The following is a 7433-nucleotide window of genomic DNA, read 5'->3' on the forward strand; positions in this document are numbered from 1 at the left end:
TCTGCAGGCCACCTGCGTCCCTCAGCACGGCCCTGTCCCCTCTCTGTCTTCAGCACACATGACTCCAAGTGCTGCTTGCTTATTGCACCCTAATCCCCGCCTCTCACGTCCTGCCTTCCTCTCATAATGAGACCTAGACAGTCCCTTTTGCCATGGGAGGCAACATCGTCACCGGTTCAGGCTGTGTCTCCTGCCTGGACTCTCTGACTCCCGTCCTGCTAACAGCCGGGGAAAAGGCTCTGCTCGCAAAGGGCTGCTTCCCGGGGCTGCATCCAGGAGGAGAATCTCCCTTCTGATTAACGCAAAATCCTACGATTAGTAATCTTATTACGTCTTCAGAAGGCCCTCTGCCTCTCCCGAGGCGTGGAATCTCCTGTTTGTAGTTTGGGAGGTCGGGGCAGGGAACCCCGAGGTGGGGCGCCCCAGAACCCCGCCTGCCACAGCACTTCCCAGTGACTTCCTCTAGCCCAACAGCAGCACCCCGTGCCTGCCACTTCCTCCTTAGCATCTGGGACGCTGGTCGCCTTTCACGTTGAAATTCCAGAATCAAAGGCCAACGCAAAGCACAGCTGAGGCCAAGGCCAAGGCGATACCTCAGGGTAGCGCCATCTTCGCCAAGTGGGGACTGAGCACATAGGCTGTCGGTGAGCTGGTGCGGCATTGAGCTCGTCGGGGGCTAGGCAGATCCTCAGCACTCAGCTCATGCCGACGCCGACACCGACTGCACAGCACATCAGCAGCGAGGGTAGGAAGTGGGTCTCAGCCACGTGATAAAAATAGAGAATGATAAAGAGAGGAGAAGGTTTCAAAACTGGCCCAATCTACAGCCTGAGAATTACACTGCCGTTTCTGATGGCTGACGATGCAAAAGCCGAGGCATTCGAAAGGTATAAGAGTCGCAAGTGTCACGTTCTGACTTGATGCACGTGGCTGTCATCGTGTCTTTTGTCTCCTGGAGATGCCTTAAAATCCGCGGACCGTCCGCCTCCGTCGCCTGCCGCTGTGCCGCGTGGGCTCCGGATTCACTGGGTTTCATGGAGTCCTCGCCTTTGACTCTGGCTGCTCCCATTAAGAGAAATGGCTGAAGCAGGTCCTACGATGGGCAAGCAGCGTGGCTCCGTATTTGCAAAATCTAACAAGGAGCGGGGAGTCACCACGGGAATTGATATCGAATGGAAGTCGCATTTCCAGTGGGGCTGGCTCCTCGGGGTTCTGTCGTTCCTTTACTAATAGGGTACCACCTGGCAGTGCTGAGTCCTGATGTGGGAGCCACGGCTCTGAAGACCGGTCTCCCCTGGACGTCCAGATGAATCAGACAGCACATACTGCCCGCTTCTCATTCACTCGGTCTCGCTCTCTCTCTCTCTCTCTCTTCCCTGCTAGGCTTTTGAGGTAAACTTACCTGTTTACCTCTCCTTGAAGTTTAAAAACGCTCGTAGAATCCTTCGCGTTTCTCTGTTCCACATTTATGTGAGCTTTTGATCGACGTGGCCGTATTTATTATCACCGTATTCCTTCTGGGGGCCAGTGTTCTATAGCCAGTTGTGGCTCTTCCAACAAGTGATTATCACAGTGTCAGCAGAGAGGCAACCATCCACTAGCTTGCTTCCAATCAGTGCCGAGTGCGGTAAAATTCCGGATTCCATATTAACGATCGGCCTGTACACAACTGCATAACCATTATTTCTGATTTTAAACTTAGTTTACCGGAAACCAATATGTGTAAAGACAGACTGAAGAACTCATGTTAACATAAAAGACAGTTTTGAGAAGTACGAATTTTTCTTTATGGCAAGACGGATTTCCCACACATACACAATGGAGTTCAGCAGTTTTTAAAAACGTAGTTTTATGGTCCACCCTCTTTCCTGTGAAGTGCACTGGTGCAGTAAACAAAGGTATATCACACTTTCTAAGTGACATTGTTTTTGCTGGTCTCAAATTTTGTTTTAGGTATTAAATATTTAATTGCATGAGGGAAGAAGCAAATTAATTATAGGTACTTCAAAATCTCTAATTTGTAGACGATGGCATAAACGTGACATTTGCTAGGTATTGTAAACATGCCAGTATGCAGTATTTCTTAGCCGTCACGAGCCTGGATTTGGAATAAAATTTTCACGTTCCAGTTAAAGCAGTTCCCACGCTGCGCTCCGTATTTTGTTCTGAGCCCAAGAGAAAATCATGTTGAAATGCACTCAGTTTTTTACTTGGGGGACGGGAAAGGTATGTGTAGGGGCATCTCCCTACCTTTTCTCACAATAAACTTTAAAACGTGAAATGTCACCTCTGGCTTGTGGCCGTGTTAGTTTTCTAGAGCTAGAGCACAGGTAAATGGTGGCCACAGCGGGTGCGCCCTCATGGCCACAGAAGCGCTGCCTCGAAGCCGGGAATGGCCTGGGGATCCTGTGCTCGGTAGAAGGAACAGGGGAGTGAGGACAGGGAGGGGGGTTCCAGGCCGCGGAACAGCCAGCGTGGAATGACACACCAGTGGTCAAATACTGCTTACAAACTGATTTTACCGCGGAGAAAAATTAAGTCTCTTCCTTGGCCTGCACTCCACAGAACAGCAAAGTCCTAGGCACCGTTCTCCAGTCCAGAGACAATTTCTTATTTCTTTAAAATGACATGGAACGCGTCTTCACAGACATGAGCCCCCCGGTATGTTTTTACTGTGGCCGAGGGGAGCCCACAGCTGGCCTCACAGCAAAGAAGACAAATGGCATTGAGAAACCAAAGAGGCATGAGAACCGTGGCCACCTGGCTGGCAGCAGCCCCGGAGGAGGCTGGACAGAGCCCGGGGTTTGCACACACCCTGGCGCTGACGTGCGTGGGGGGCTCGGGCCCAAGCAGACTGCTCTGCTGTGGAAATGGGCCAGCGTGAGCTTAGACACTCTCGGGCACAACCCCCACCCCAGCACACAAATCACTTACGGGGAACAACATGGCTCAGACTCTGTGCTTTAACGTCGGCGCGACTCAGTGGTCGTAGATTACCGAGATGCGTGTGTGGGTGACCTGTCACTTTGGCCCTCAAATTTTCAAAGTATTGCCCATTCGAGAGCCAACTACTGGGTAACACAGACGTCTCGGAAAAGATGTTTCAAGTTCTTATCGTCACCGACGTGCATTGTAAGGGAGATGACCGTACCTGGAAGTCAGAACGTTTGAAGTACAATCTTTGAGAGGGACTTTAGAACGTGACTGTTTAGTAGCACACACCTCGGACCGTGTCACATCACCCTTTACGGGCTCAGACCCCAGCCGGGGATGCATCGTGTGTGAGTCGGCTGTGCGCTGAGCTCCCGGATGCGCATCTGGGATTTTAGTAGCAGTGGCGATTTTCAACATTATCAGTGCGTGTTTGATAGTCTTTTTGTCCATGTCGATGCCTCTCACGGTTTTTTCAAAGCTGCTATTATATTGTTTTTATAAAAAATACCTGTTCAATCATTTCTTTGTGTTCTTTAAGAGTGGCTTGAGGACTCTCTTAACCTATCAGATTTGTTCAGGCTTGGAAGAGACTTCCTGAGCTTTTCCTGTCCGTCCTGTCTGCACCTGGCCTGTGTGACCCCGCGTGCTAGTTTTCTATTGCTGGGAAAGAATCGCCACAAAATCTCGTGGTTCTTAAAATAGCACCCATGTATTATCTCGCGTCGTCTGTGGCTCGCAGGTCCGATATTCAGAGCGTCTGCTGGCGAGATGGGAGTCACCGTGTCTGTCGGCTGGTCACAGACGTGACCTCCCATCACCTTTGCCACATGCCGTCCATTAGCATCACGCCACTGGTCCGTGCCGGGAGGGGACACTCGCAGGGTGGCCTCGCCGGCCAAGTCACCACGCTTACGCGGCCTTCCGGTAGCCGTCCCTTTCAGTGGAAGCCGATGGAACGCTTTCGTAAGGCGCCTTTTGCTGCAGATCCCCTGCATGTTCCCAGCATGAGGACGTCTCTCCCTCGTAGGGTCATCTGTCCCCTGGGGCTCAGACTGTGTCCCACCTGTCACCCAGGAGCTGGTTAAGATACAGAATCTCACGCCAGCATTGGAAGCAGCCTTCTCCCCCACGGCCAGGGGATTGACGTGCGCACCGCGGTTTGCAGGGTGTCGGCCGAACCCGGCGCTTCCCAGCGGGCTGCACGGCGGAGTCGCGCGAGAGCTTTTACAGGCCCCGAGGCCTCGGTCGCATCCCCCGAAGTCCGCGTTTGACTGGTCTGGGGCCCACCCCGCCCCCCTGGCAAGTTTCTCGCCAAGTTCTCGTGTGTATCTAGATAGAACTGAGATGCGCTAACATGTTCCGTGACCATCAGCGATGGGGGGGGCGAGGCCAAAACAGTCTGGTGCATATAATTTTATATCTGTATTTCTGTAAAATGAACTTATTTTAAAAATTATCTTTGCGTGTGTCTCACATAGAACAGTCGAGGGTGCCTTATGCCAGTCTGGTATGATTTCAGGATTTAATCGTGATCTCAGATGAGTTAAGGCAAGCATTTTCTGAAATTCTTGAAAATTTACCTACCACCCATGTTGAGGAGGCATCTTTTCACTTCTTAGTGGTGACTTTGCCTTATAAGTTCAGAAAACCACCGAGGTGGGTACTCCATGACAATTATTGGTGCCATTCTATACAAATTAGTAAGTTGGATTTGCGCTTGTCCGCGGGACATTTAAATTCAATTCTGAAAGTTCACTTAAATTACCTTGAATTGATATCATAAACTTTTATTCCAAAAAACTTACTTATTTCAATTGACATTACGAATATTAAAATTCAATTAGAAAAACAGCCTGAACACCTAGTGGGCAGCCCTGACTCTGCTTGAGACTTCAAGGTAAAGAAGGTCACGTACGAGAAACATGTCCGCATTGATGGAGCCTGCGGTCAGCTCACAGACGTCCCTGTGACTCGTGTCACCATGCGCGGTGCATGCTGGGACAAGAAGGTTCCCGGGCCCACGTGAGCACAGAGCTGGGGGACACAGCCTCCCGGTGGACGGGACCGGCCGTCTTGAGCCTAAGGCTTAACTGGGGACAGAAGATAAGTGGCTGCCTCCCTGGGGACCCAGGTAGGGCATGAGGGACGGAGAGGGCAGCGTTCTCGCCAGCGTGGGCCCCTCGGAGTGGAGGGGGCTGAGGCGAGAAGGATGCACGACCCTTGAGAACGGAACGGGGCCGGGCGGCCACACCAGCCGTGCTCCCTGCGCCGCCGGATGGACTCAGACTGACCAGAAGCTCGGACACAAACCAGAAAGATGCCGAGTGAGGCGGGAGCTCTGTCTTCAGTCACCTCAGACGTCAGGGCAGAGAAGTCACATAGATATGACACCCCAAAGGGAGACGGTGGACGCTCCGGTAAACAAACGTGAAAGGACTCGGGACAAAGAGAAGGGTGAGACCAAATGGCCAGCGGCAGCGTTTGGCCGGAAACACCACCACGTCCAGGAACCCGTGGGAAAGTCGGGCCTGCCGAAGTCCCAGGGAGCATCTGAAGGCACCAGAATCTCACACGCGCAGACAGAAGTCTTTGCTTTTTCTGCATTTATATCAACTTTCAGGCTTATGTTTGTGAATCTCAGCTTTATTATTCGAATTTTAAAGTGTTTTAGCTGTTTTCTCTTTTAATTTTGCTTATTTGTTTCTTTTCTTGACATTTTCTTTTAAATCTGAAAATGAAATAAATGGTGAGACCCAAGAGGACACTACTCTCGGGACGGGGGGCGGGGTGAGAATCTTCAGGAAGCGATTCAGCCCGAGACAGAGCGGGGGCCTCACAGCTTTGTCCACCAGGAGGCGTCGCTCGCACACTGCCCTCGTCGTGTGCGTGTGCGGAGACCCTGTGACCGAATCAGAACACAGTCCTCCCATCCAACTACTAGGTGGCCTTCGTCACACGTCACCCTGCACCGTAGCTATTGCATGCATCCAAGAGTCTCCTTGTGGAAAGAGAGAGACCATTATTTCTTGGTCCTTATCCCAAATTCTTGGGCACATGGCAGCCTCTTTGCAAACAGTTGTCAATCAAATTAGGCTTCAGCCATGGGAACAGAGAAATAAAATGCAGTCCAATTCACTGGAGACTCCCAAGAAACCTGAGGAAAAAAACACCAAAATCCTCACACAACCCAAGACTAAAACAGCGGCCAGGAATGATCCCGCTCCAAATCGTGCAGAATTTTAGGGAAGTCTCAGATATTTTTTTTTTTATTGGCAGAACACCCTGTAAAAAATACGTGCGCACCTTTTAATCTTTAGCTAAGAGAATATTTCTTGATTGCTCCCTTAGTAGCTCAAGTTGGCCCAATAGTACAAAGCAAATAGCCTGGAATGAGACCAAACTCTTCACTTGTACACTTTTTAAATGAAAGAAGCATAATTCATGTTCATATTTAATATTGAATTAGCCCACGATTTCCGTGTAGTCAGTATTACTTGAAATTGGAAATTGGAACTATTCATATTTAAGTCTTTATGTTAACATCTTTATAGCATTATTTTTTCATCAAGGCCATGCATGCAGATGTTGCTATTTTACCAATTAGAAGGAGATGATCTGCCTTTTCAGATCTGCTGGGAAGAGAAAAAAAAAAAAACTATTAAGTTTAAAATCTTTAGCAGTATTTTCTTTGTCTTACATACTAGGATGAGTAGACGGCTTTTAGTTATTGAAGAAGAAATAGCCAAGAATTTTCGGGTCACGTTAGCCCTGTCTCTGTTGAAAGACAGATCGTATGTTAGAACATAGAGAGGCTAGAACGTGACCAGATGGATAATTTGTAAATGATGCAAAGGAACATAAGAAGCCAGCACGGAAATGCCCTGAGCAGCACGTTAGAGTCGCCCGGAGGGCTGCCTGCAGAAGTGGGTTCCCAGGACTCAGCGCCGGGACACCTGACACAGAGTCTGAGCTAGATCCTAGGAGTCTGTATATTTTTTATTATTATGTATTATTATTTATGCCTACAGCACCTGGTCCTCCCAGGTGGTCTCCCATCCAACTACTAACCAAGCCCGACCCTGCTTAGCTTCCGAGATCAGACATCGGGCTTGTTTGGGGTGGCGTGGCCATAGACCACAGACTGTGGCTCCACTGGGGCGCAAACCCAGGACTTTCTGCGTGTAAAGCAGACGAGCTCATCGCTCCACTATGGAACCACGTCCGGAGAATCTATATTTTAAGGAAAAAACACATCCCTCCCTCCTGAGGCTTCGGTGCCCTGACTGGCAAAGTTAGATGCTACCAGTGTGATTCTACATTCTCCTTGCACCGATGAAGAACCCGAAGCCGTTCAGAGTCCGTGCCTCGTTTGGCATCGCTCGCGCCATGTGTCACAAAACACAGAGCCAGCTCTTTGAATCTCCGCGTGCTTCTCAGTTCTTGCCACAAAGTTCAGTGGGCAGACGAGCTCCGAGCGTAAGTAGACACGTGCTGGGAAG

General features: G+C 50.0%; 1 pseudogene; it reads right to left on the reverse strand.

The window, feature by feature from the left end:
• Window positions 1–6953: 6953 nt before the first annotated feature.
• LOC120615913 (uncharacterized) lies at window positions 6954–7069 on the reverse strand (annotated as a pseudogene).
• Window positions 7070–7433: the final 364 nt, after the last annotated feature.

This window comes from Pteropus medius, unplaced genomic scaffold, assembly GCF_902729225.1.
Source record: "Pteropus medius unplaced genomic scaffold, Ma_sr-lr_union100, whole genome shotgun sequence".
Classification (NCBI taxonomy): Eukaryota; Metazoa; Chordata; class Mammalia; order Chiroptera; family Pteropodidae; genus Pteropus; species Pteropus medius.